Below are 12,553 nucleotides of genomic sequence, written 5' to 3' on the forward strand. Positions count from 1 at the left end.
CTATTTGCAATTTTTAAAGGAATCTCCACACTGTTCTCCATAGTGGCTGTACTAGTTTGCATTCCCACCAACAGTGTAACAGGGTTCCCTTTTCTCCACACCCTCTCCAGCATTTCTTACTTGTAGACTTTTGGATTGCAGCCATTCTGACTGGTGTGAAATGGTACCTCATTGTGGTCTTGATTTGCATTTCACTGATAAGGAGTGATGTTGAGCATCTTTTCATGTGTTTGTTAGCCACCCGTATGTCTTCTTTGGAGAAATGTCTATTTAGTTCTTTGGCCCATTTTTTGATTGGGTCGTTTATTTTTCTGGAATTGAGCTGCATAAGTTGCTTGTATATTTTTGAGATTAGTTGTTTGTCAGTTGCTTCATTTGCTATTATTTTCTCCCATTCAGAAGGCTGTCTTTTCACCTTGCTTATATTTCCTTTGTTGTGCAGAAGCTTTTAAGTTTGATTAGGTCCCATTTGTTTATTTTTGCTTTTATTTCCAATATTCTGGGAGGTGGGTCATAGAGGATCCTGCTATGATTTATGTCTGAGAGTGTTATGCCTATGTTCTCCTCTAGGAGTTTTATAGTTTCTGGTCTTAAGTTTAGATCTTTAATCCATTTTGAGTTTGTTTTTGTGTGTGGTGTTAGAAAGTGATCTAGTTTCATTCTTTTACAAGTGGTTGACCAGTTTTCCCAGCACCACTTGTTAAAGAGATTGTCTTTACTCCACTGTATATTCTTTCCTCTTTTGTCAAAGATAAGGTGTCCATATGTGTGTGGATTTATCTCTGGGCTTTCTATTTTGTTCCATTGATCTATATTTCTGTCTTTGTGCCAGTACCATACTGTCTTGATGACTGTGGCTTTGTAGTAGAGCCTGAAGTCAGGCAGGTTGATTCCTCCAGTTCTATTCTTCTTTCTCAAGATTGCTTTGACTATTCGAGGTTTTTTGTATTTCCATACAAATCTTGAGATTATTTGTTCTAGTTCTGTGAAAAATACTGTTGGTAGCTTTATAGGGATTGCATTGAATCTGTAGATTGCTTTGGATAGTATACTCATTTTCACTATATTGATTCTTCTGATCCATGAACATATTTCTCCATCTATTAGTGTCCTCTTTGATTTCTTTCATCAGTGTTTTACAGTTTTCTATATATAGGTCTATACCTAGATATATCTATACCTAGATTCCTAGGTATCTTATTCTTTTCATTGCAATGGTGAATGGAATTGTTTCCTTAATTTCTTTTTCTACTTTCTCATTATTAGTGTATAGGAATGCAAGGGATTTCTGTGTTTTGATTTTAAATCCTGCAACTTTACTATATTCATTGATTACCTCTAATAATTTTCTGGTGGAGTCTTTAGGGTGTTCTGTGTAGAGGATCATGTCATCTGCAAACAGTGAAAGTTTTATTTCATTTTATGCTGGATATTGTAGATAATACCTCTTAGGGAAGCTGGATTATACTGTTTTCCTTTAAAAACTTGAGTTATTAGGGCTTTCTATGTAGAGGATCATGTCATCTGCAAACAGTGAGAGTTTTACTTTTTCTTTTCCAATTTGGATTCCTTTTATTTCTTTTTCTGCTCTGATTGCTGTGGCCAAAACTTCCAAAACTATGTTGAATAGTAGTGGTGAGAGTGGCCACCCTTGTCTGGTTCCTGACTTTAGGGGAAATGCTTTCAATTTTTCACCATTGAGGATAATGTTTGCTGTGGGTTTGTCATATATAGCTTTTATTATGTTGAGGTATGTTCCTTCTATTCCTGCTTTCTTTAGAGTTTTTATCATAAATGGATGATGAATTTTGTCAAAGGCTTTCTCTGCATCTATTGAGATAATCATATGGTTTTTATTTTTTAATTTGTTAATGTGGTGTATTACATTGATTGATTTGCAGATATTGAAGAATCCTTGCATCCCTGGGATAAAGCCCACTTGGCCATGATGTATGATCTTTTTAATGTGTTGTTTGATTCTGATTGCTAGAATTTTGTTAAAGATTTTTGCATTTGTTAAAGATTTTGCACTATGTTCATCAGTGACATTGGCCTGTAGTTTTCTTTTTTTGTGGCATCTTTGTCAGGTTTTGGTATTAGGGTGATGGTGGCCTCATAGAATGAGTTTGGAAGTTTCCCTTCCTCTGCAATTTTCTGGAAGAGTTTGAGTAGGATAGTGTTAGCTCTTCTCTAAATTTTTGGTAGAATTCAGCTGTGAAGCTGTCTGGACCCGGGCTTTTGTTTGCTGGAGGATTTCTGATTACAGTTTCAATTTCTGTGCTTGTGATGGGTCTGTTAAGATTTTCTATTTCTTCCTGGTTCAGTTTTGGAAAGTTGTACTTTTCTAAGAATATGTCCATTTCTTCCAGGTTGTCCATTTTATTGGCATATAATTGCTGACAGTAGTCTCTTACGATCTTTTGTATTTCTGTGTTGTCTGTTGTGATCTCTCCACTTTCATTTCTAATTTTATTGATTTGATTTTTCTCCTTTTGTTTCTTGATGAGTCTGGCTAATGGTTTGTCAATTTTATTTATCCTCTCAAAGAACCAGCTTTTGACTTTGTTGATTTTTGCTATGGTCTCTTTTCTTTCTTCTGCATTTATCTCTGCCCTAATTTTTAAGATTTCTTTCCTTCTACTAACCCTGGGGTTCTCCATTTCTTCCTTTTCTAGTTGCTTTAGGTGTAGAGTTAGGTTATTTATTTGACTTTTTTCTTGTTTCTTTAGGTATGCCTGTATTGCTATGAACCTTCTCATTAGCATTGCTTTTACAGTGTCCCACAGGTTTGGGGTTGTTGTGTTTTCATTTTCATTCATTTTTGTGTATATTTTGATTTCTTTTTGATTTCTTCTGTGATTTGTTGGTTATTCAGCAGTGTGTTGTTCAGCCTCCATATGTTGGAATTTTTAATAGTTTTTCTCCTGTAATTGAGATCTAATCTCACTGCATTGTGGTCAGAAAAGATGCATGGAATGATTTTAATTTTTTTGAATTTATCAAGGCTAGATTTATGGCCCAGAATAAAATACTTAGGCATATATCTACCTAAGGAAATAAAAGACCTATATATAAAAAACTATAAAACACTGGTGAAAGAAATCAAAGAAGACACCAATAGATGGAGAAATATACTGTGTTCATGAATCAGAAGAATTAATATAGTGAAAATGAGTATACTATCCAAAGCAATCTACAGATTCAATGCAACCCCTATCAAGCTACCAACAGTATTTTTCACAGAACTAGAACAAATAATCTCAAGATTTGTATGGAAATACAAAAAACCTCGAATAGTCAAAGCAATCTTGAGAAAGAAGAATAGAACTGGAGGAATCAACCTGCCTGACTTCAGGCTCTACTACAAAGCCACAGTCATCAAGACAGTATGGTACTGGCACAAAGACAGAAATATAGATCAATGGAACAAAATAGAAAGCCCAGAGATAAATCCACACACATATGGACACCTTATCTTTGACAAAAGAGGAAAGAATATACAGTGGAGTAAAGACAATCTCTTTAACAAGTGGTGCTGGGAAAACTGGTCAACCACTTGTAAAAGAATGAAACTAGATCACTTTCTAACACCACACACAAAAACAAACTCAAAATGGATTAAAGATCTAAACTTAAGACCAGAAACTATAAAACTCCTAGAGGAGAACATAGGCATAACACTCTCCGACATAAATCATAGCAGGATCCTCTATGACCCACCTCCCAGAATATTGGAAATAAAAGCAAAAATAAACAAATGGGACCTAATCAAACTTAAAAGCTTCTGCACAACAAAGGAAATATAAGCAAGGTGAAAAGACAGCCTTCTGAATGGGAGAAAATAATAGCAAATGAAGCAACTGACAAACAACTAATCTCAAAAATATACAAGCAACTTATGCAGCTCAATTCCAGAAAAATAAACGACCCAGTCAAAAAATGGGCCAAAGAACTAAATAGACATTTCTCCAAAGAAGACATACGGATGGCTAACAAACACATGAAAAGATGCTCATCATCACTCATTATCAGAGTAGTGCAAATCAAGACCACAATGAGGTACCATTTCACACCAGTCAGAATGGCTGCAATCCAAAAGTCTACAAGTAAGAAATGCTGGAGAGGGTGTGGAGAAAAGGGAACCCTCTTACACTGTTGGTGGGAATACAAACTAGTACAGCCACTATGGAGAACAGTGTGGAGACTCCTTTAAAAACTGGAAATAGAACTGCCATACAACCCAGCAATCCCACCTCTGGGCACACACACCAAGGAAACCAGAATGGAAAGAGACAGATGTACCCCAGTGTTCATCACAGCACTGTTTATAATAGCCATGACATGGAAGCAACCTAGATGTCCATCAGCAGATGAATGGATAAGAAAGCTGTGGTACATATACACAATGGAATATTACTCAGCCATTAAAAAGAATACATTTGAATCAGTTCTAATGAGGTGTATGAAACTGGAGCCTATTATACAGAGTGAAGTAAGCCAGAAAGAAAAACACCAATATAGTATACTAACGTATATATATGGAATTTAGAAAGATGGTACTGGTAACCCTGTATGCGAGACAGCAAAAGAGACACAGATGTATAGAACAGTCTTTTGGACTCTGTGGGAGAGGGAGAGGGTGGGGCTATTTGGGAGAATGGCATTGAAACATGTATATTATCATATGTGAAACGAATTGCCAGTCCAGGTTCAATGCATGATACAGAATGCTTGGGGCTGGTGCACTGGGATGACCCAGAGGGATGGTACAGGGAGGGAGGAGGGAGGGGGGTTCAGGATGGGGAACACGTGTATATCTGTGGCGGATTCATGTCGATGTATGGCAAAACCAATACAATATTGTAAAGTAATTAGCCTCCAATTAAAATAAATAAATTTATATTTTTTAAAAACAAAATAAAAAATTAAAAGCTTGAGTATTGAAGACATTTAAATTACTGGTGAATCCTCTTGATCTTCTTTGGCTTTGCCTTATTTTTTTGTTAGGACCACTCTAATTTCAACTTCATCATTAGTCGTGAGATGGTGCCCTGACTCTAGGGCAGTGTTTCTCAACTGAGGTGCCTTTTTTCCCCAAGGACATTTTGCAATGTCTAGCGACATTCTGAGTTGTCACAAATAGGGTGGATATTATTGGCATCTAATAGGTAGAGGCCAGGATTGGTGTTAAGCATCCTACAGTGCACAGTATAGTTCCCCACAATGAAGGGTTATCTGTTCCAAATGTTGGCACAGTAGTGCCAAGGTTGAGAAACCCTGCTCTAAGGTGTGATCCTTACCCTAGTATATGCCCTTTCTGCAGTCTTAACTGAGATACACACTAGAGCTTCTAGACTTTAGCAAAACTGGAGCTCCCAATCCAGCAGAGCCTCTGGCATTTCCATCTAGCTCTCAGACTCTTAGCAGTTGCTCTCTAACAGGCCTCATCAACTCTTGCTCTGGACTTTGCAAGCCACATTTCAACCAACATGCCGCAAAACATGCCCACATTGACTTCTGGTGTCTTTCCTCTCCACAGTTCTCCTCCCTTAGTGTCTGCTCCTCAAATCCCAGCCAGTTCAGCAGCCCAAACTCCAAACTCTGCTCAGCTCAATCAGATCACTTGGATCTCTTTAGGTGTCCCCTCTCTCTGATTCACTTTGGAAAGAACCACAGGTCAGAAAGTCAGAACAAACACAGTCCTCTTCTTCTTGAATATTTCATTTCTCTTGTGAATCACAATTCTGCACTTTTGTCTGGTGCCAGGAAAGAGTTGCCTCTCTTATTTTATTCATTTCTATTCTGGTGATGGTGAGAATGCTAGTAAGGAATTTTTACAAACACAGCTTCCATGTGCCTTATACTGGGTGATTGTGACTCATTGATCCAGGCTGAAACCTGTAAATTTCTATTTTAAAAATCCTAGGAAGATGCTGATTCAACACTTAGCTTGGGACTTATCACTCTAAGCCTCACAGGGGCCATACTAGGGCAGGAAATACATTTTTCCTCTCTCTAGGATCTCATAGCCTTCCACTTGGCTGAAAGGATTACATTATAAATTTGCTACTTTAAATGTTGCAGGGGAGTGGTCTTTCCACAAGCAATACACTGTGTACACAGTAGCCACATAACCTGAGAGGAGACTTCATCTATAGTTGAGGCATCCTCAGCCCTTCATTCCTCTGGCCCTTCCCTTTCAGGAGCAGATTCCAAGTGCTACATGCCCATTTGTTCTGTGTCTGGGGACCTGGAAGTCTTTGAGGTTCTTCTCCAGATGTGGTTCCTGCAGCTATCAACACTACCCCAAGGGCTCTGGGGACCCAGATCTGAGATAGAGCAGATACTCTAGATTTACTGTTTGCTTGCTTCACAGTTAATGGTAATTTATGAGTTTTAATCATTATGCCACACAGGGGAAATACGACTGGGATTCATTTCAATAAGGAAATCCATCTATTTTTATACCTTGGCCCTTATCTCAGTAGCTTCCTCTCCAAATGATCTGTTCCAGAAGCCTCATTAAATGTTTAGAGAGGAGAAGTTCTCAGACAACCTTTTCTCTTTACCTCAGAGAGGTACCCCTAAGAGCTGAGCTCCAAACTATCCATAAATTCCAACCATAGTGGCTTTCTGTAGCCCTGTATGCCAGAGAACTTTGCAGAATTAATTTGGATTAATGCACTCAATACCAATGCATTACATGAGGACAGTTCAGGATTTTTTTAAACATATTTTAATCACTATTCATGTTCAGTCCTTGTTTTCTTCGCTCATTCATCAATCTATTAATTTACTTTTATGTTAAGCCATGTGCACAACCACAAAACAAATATTCATCCTCACTGTATGCTAGGCACTGTGCCTGACTCCAAGAACCTGGAGACTGACAAGCATTCATTTATCCACTCATTTATGCCATAAATGTTTATTGAGCATCTACTATGTGCCAGGTAGCTTGCTTGGCATCAGGGACTCATATGATAAAGAAGGTTATTGTCTTCATAGTTTATTTTGTAAATTGGAGAGGATGCAAATAAGATAATAAGAAAATAAGATCACATTAAAAATACCAAGTGCTATGAAGGAAGTAAGACAAGTCGAAGGAAAAGGGCAATAAAGGAAGACTTCTCTGTGGAGGTTACAGTTGAGCTGAGACCTAGATGACAAGAACCAGCTGTGTGAAGAATTAGATGTAGAATGTTTCAGGAAAAGGAAATTTCAGATGCAAAGCCCCAGATAAGTACAGTGCGGCTAAAACACTGTGGATGTGGGAGAATAATGGCAGATGAAGTTGGGGAGGTTGGCCAGGGTTAGATCACATGGGGCCTTGTACATTTGAGAAGAGTTTTGAATTTTCCACAGAGGAAGTTTATCTTTTCTCCCATGTGTTTGTATGTATGTAGTTTTATCATGATGAACTTATGGGTATTTATTTTATACCAAGAGATATAATCCAGTATTACTTTATTTTGTTGCTAAAATTTGGCCTTTGGGAGCTCTTTCAGTTGGCTTCTAAGTCTGTTTGACATACTCTTTATTATTGTGGGTTTTTTAAGTACCTTCTTACTTTTCAGGATGCTCCAGGCTAGATTCTTTATCCCAAGAACAAAGGAGGGTCATTGGATTTATCCCATCTATCTACATCTGGCCGCCTTATATGATAACCTTTCTGTGACCGATCCCTTTGAGTCTTTCTTTTCATGATGGCCCCTTCCTCTTCAGTCCAACCAGTCTGCCGTACATTTGTTCACAGGGCAGGCTTTTCCCTAGTCTCTTGCCCTTGAGAAGACTGCATCGTTGTCCTCATCTCTTCAACTCACCCTGTATCCATTCCTTTTGCCACATGAAAGTGCCAGCTCCTTTCAATAAACAGGTGGAGTATATTTCCACCTTGATGTTGGGCTAAACCATGAGACTTATTTTGGCTAAGAGAATGAGGCAGAAGTGACTGCTAGTTCCAAGCCTAAGTCTTAAGAGGCCTTTTGTTCCGTTGAACTTGTACCATCACTTGGAGAAGGACATGTGTGGGTTAACTATTTATCCCATCCTACAGCTTAGAGTAACCCATTCAAGCTAGCAGAGACCTCAGCTGACCTGTGAACTAAATAAACACTTACTGTTATGTACCCTAAGAATTGATGATTGTGTGCTACCGAGGTTATTGTTAACCAGCAGGCTGATAATCCGTCAAAGCTTGGGTTTAGTGCCACCACCTCCAGGAAGCCTTCCCTCACATCTAGGAGCTCTACTCATCTTTGCTTTTTTAGTTGTTGTCATGCCTTGTAGACCACTTGAGATATAATTTGTGGAATAAAGATAACAGTAATAGTAATAGTAGTGGTAGTAGTAATAATGGTAAGTACTAAGCACGTGCTAGGCACCGGATGTTTGAACTAGTATATGAACTTGCTCATTTAAATCTCAGAATAATCCTAAGAGATCAGTACTATTATCCAGATTTTACAAATGAGGAAAATGAAACATGGTTAAATTAAAAGATTAATGCAGTTTATCCAAGGCTATGCAGTTAGCAAGCAATCACAATAAACTGTGGAAAATTCTGAAAGAGATGGCAATACCAGACCACCTGACTTGCCTCTTGAGAAATCTGTATGCAGGTCAGGAAGCAGCAGTTAGAACTGGACATGGAACAACAGACTGGTTCCAAATAGGAAAAGGAGTACATCAAGGCTGTATATTGTCACCCTGCTTATTTAACTTATATGCAGAGTACATCATGAAAAACGCTGGACTGGAAGAAACACAAGCTGGAATCAAGATTGCCGGGAGAAATATCAATAACCTCAGATATGCAGATGACACCACCCTTTTGGCAGAAAGTGAAGAGGAACTAAAAAGCCTCTTGATGAAAGTGAAAGTGGAGAGTGAAAAAGTTGGCCTAAAGCTCAACATTCAGAAAGTGAAGATCATGGCATGTGATCCCATCACTTCATGGGAAATAGATGGGGAAACAGTGGAAACAGTGTCAGACTTTATTTTTGGGGGCTCCAAAATCACTGCAGATGGTGACTGCAGCCATGAAATTAAAAGATGCTTACTCCTTGGAAGAAAAGTTATGACCGACCTAAATAGTATATTCAAAAGCAGAGACATTACTTTGCCGACTAAGGTCCGTCTAGTCAAGGCTATGGTTTCTCCAGTGGTCATGTACGGATGTTGAGAGTTGGACTGTGAAGAAGGCTGAGCACTGAGGAATTGATGCTTTTGAACTGTGGTGTTGGAGAAGACTCTTGAGAGTCCCTTGGACTGCAAGGAGATCCAACCAGTCCATTCTGAAGGAGATCAGCCCTGGGATTTCTTTGGAGGGAATAATGCTACAGCTGAAGCTCCAGTACTTTGGCCACCTCATATGAAAAGTTGACTCATTGGAAAAGACTCTGATGCTGGGAGGGATTGGGGGCAGGAGAAGAAGGGGACGACAGAGGATGAGATGTCTGGATGGCATCACAGACTCGATGGACGTGAGTCAGAGTGAACTCCAGGAGTTGGTGATGGACAGGGAGGCCTGGCATGCTGTGATTCATGGGGTGGCAAAGAGTCGGACATGACTGAGCAACTGAACGGAACTGAACTGAAGGCTAGATTTGAACACTGCTTCCTGACTTCAGAGCTTGCCCTCCCCACTTAACCACTGCACTATCTCTTGATTTGTTTTACTGCTTAGGACCTTTAGATTTGAGTTTCTATTTGTTTCTATTTCCCTTCAGTGTGAAGAATTACATATAAATAACATCTATAGCACACAGTCTTCGTGTAAGACTTTGTTTTTGCTTAGCTTCAGCTTTTTGAGAGTCATCTATGTTTTTGTATGTATCAGGAGTTTGTTCATTTTCATTGCTGTGTACTGTTCTATTTTTGGAGATGCCACTGTATTTTTAGCCATTCTACAGTAGCAGAATGGATGGTAGAATGGACACCTGAGTTGCTTTTCATTTTTTGGATATTATGAATACAGTTGCTATGAATTTCCTGTGAACTCTAGCCACAAGCTCCCATGACTAGCATTGCTATAACCACAGGATTACAAGGGAAAGAGCCCCATGATTGGCACTCCATTAGGTCCCTGTACTTGGAGCCAGATCATCTATATCACAGTCTGGAGTGGGGTAGTGGTGGTTCAAGTGGTAGGGAGAAAGGCAGTTAAGAGATGCTTATTCACAGATCACCCATGTGGGGAGAGAAAGTCTGAGGAGATCTAAGGAATTTGGAAGGCATCTATATCCATGTGCCTACTGCCATGCCTTAAAGAGCTGAGGATAAGGACGGAATGAGTAGGATTTCCCTAGTGGCTCAGATAGCAAAGAATCTGCCTGCAATGCAGGAGACTGGAGTTTGATCCCTGGGCTGGAGAAGGGAATTGCTACCCACTCCAGTATTCTTGCCTTGAGAATTCCATGGACAAAGGAGCCTGGCAGGCTATGGTCCATGGGGTCACAGACAGTCAGACACGACTGATCAAATTTCACTCACTCACTCTCACAGAATGTGTAAAAGACAAGGAAATAGCCTCATAATTGTGCCAAGAGGTGAAGAGAAAGAGACTCAGATGATCAAGCAACTCTCCACAGATTCTTTGAAAGACATTTCGTGATCCACACCCGTGTCTGTATCTCCACTCTTTCCGGTGGCTTCACCTTTACTCCTGGAGGAGGGACCGCAGGAAGGGGGAAGAAGGCAGGTTGCTCTGAGAAGCTCTTTGTGTATGCTGCAGAGATGACTGGCCGTACACGCACGCGCTTGAATGCACATGCACTCCTCCCCCACCCCCGCACCTTGACACACAGCATTGCGCACAGATGCCAGCAGCATCCATGGGAATTCCGAAAGTCATGATGAAGCCATGCCAGCATCTCATCACATCTTAGTTATTGGCAAGGAATCCCAACAGGACAATTAGGATTAATTGAAATCGGCCTGATTGATTGGTCTGTATGAACTTTCATCAGAGCAGCCCCGTGATGTGGGCAGAGGTAAACAGCTGATTTGACTCTAATGGATCCAGGTCTGGCAGAAGAAATGCAAACAGAGGTCAGTTCTCTCAAGTGGGACAGATGTCAGGGTCAAAGTGCCAGTACCCTTCACTTGACCATGGTTTGAGTCTCAGCTGCTATTGGACAGGCCTGGGAGTTCCAAGTAAAGAGCCTTGAGTTTAGAAGTGTCTTGCCTTCCGTGCAGATGTGGTATTGGTGTGGGATCTGTCTCTCTAGTTCCATTTGCCTCTGCCCCTGGCTGGTTCTTGGTCCACTCCCCTACTCCAGACTTGGTTCTTGGTTCTTGAGCAAGTCCAAATTTCTATTTTTTTTTTTCCTCTGCTCTGACTGTGTAGTCCTCCTGTACCAGTGCTCTCAGAGGTTAAGATGCCCATGAAGAACAATGGGATCATGTTAAAAATCAGATTCTTATTCAGCAGATCTGGGATGGGGCTTGAAATCGTGCATGTGATTATGAGATGCTGGTGTCTGAACCACACTCTGAGAAGCAAAATCCTCGAGCACTTCTCCCCTTTGATTCACACTGATACCCCAATTTCCACCTAGCAAACTCCTATTCAGTCTCAGAAACCCAGCTTCAACATCACATCTCCCAGGAGATTATTGTGACACCTTTTCCTACTCCAGTGTGCAGATGCCTCACATGGTGGTTACTTTCATTGTGATACTCATCCTGCTCTATGGTCCTTATACTTACTGGCTATATTTTTATCTCCCCCACTTGACTTGTGTCCCTAAGCCACTGGCAGGATTTTATTCACCCCCAGTGCCCAGCAGAGGGTCTGGAATGCAATAGGCATCAATATGTGTTTGCAGAATTAATTTGTATACAGTGGTCAACTTGTCTACACTCTTTCTTCTTTAGTGTCTCTGCATCAGTCTTTCATATCATTAAAGATGGGTTGGGACAGGGGTCACTGAGTCCAAACTAGATTCAGAGTTTCACTATTAATGGAATTATGCACAACTAATTTTTACTTATGCTTAATGCCTTCTAATTAATAATAGCAAATAATAAGTGGTATTTTTTGAACATTTAGTGAAAATCTTGTACCACCAAGCTAAATGTCATATGCATATGATTATGAATCACCTGTGAGGTAAGTATTATCCTTGCCTTACACCCATGGAAACTGGGACTTAAGGAGGCTTTAGATAAGTTGTGCAAGGTCAAACAGCTAGTAAATGGCAGAGTTAGAATTCTATCCCAGACATTCTGAGGCCAGTCTTGACTCTCTTAACTGCTGTATGGTTTTGCCCAGGGCTCCTGGGACAGCTAGAATATGTCCACAATATGCCTCTGGAATGTGCCTTAATGTTTTCTCTCTCTTAAAGCAAGAAGATATATGGAAGGGAATGTGACCTTCCTGAACTACTGGAGTTCCCAGAAAATCATCACTATCACTGTGGATATTTTGATCCTTTTACTGGATTATCAACACATTTGGGCCATCTCTTTAATGGCCTTGTCAAGACTGTCTTTTGAGTTATGACATTCTCCCTTAGAGATGTTAGTAAAACAAGATTATATATTCTTC

This window comes from Ovis aries, chromosome 14 (genome assembly GCF_016772045.2).
Source record: "Ovis aries strain OAR_USU_Benz2616 breed Rambouillet chromosome 14, ARS-UI_Ramb_v3.0, whole genome shotgun sequence".
NCBI classification, from domain to species: Eukaryota; Metazoa; Chordata; class Mammalia; order Artiodactyla; family Bovidae; genus Ovis; species Ovis aries.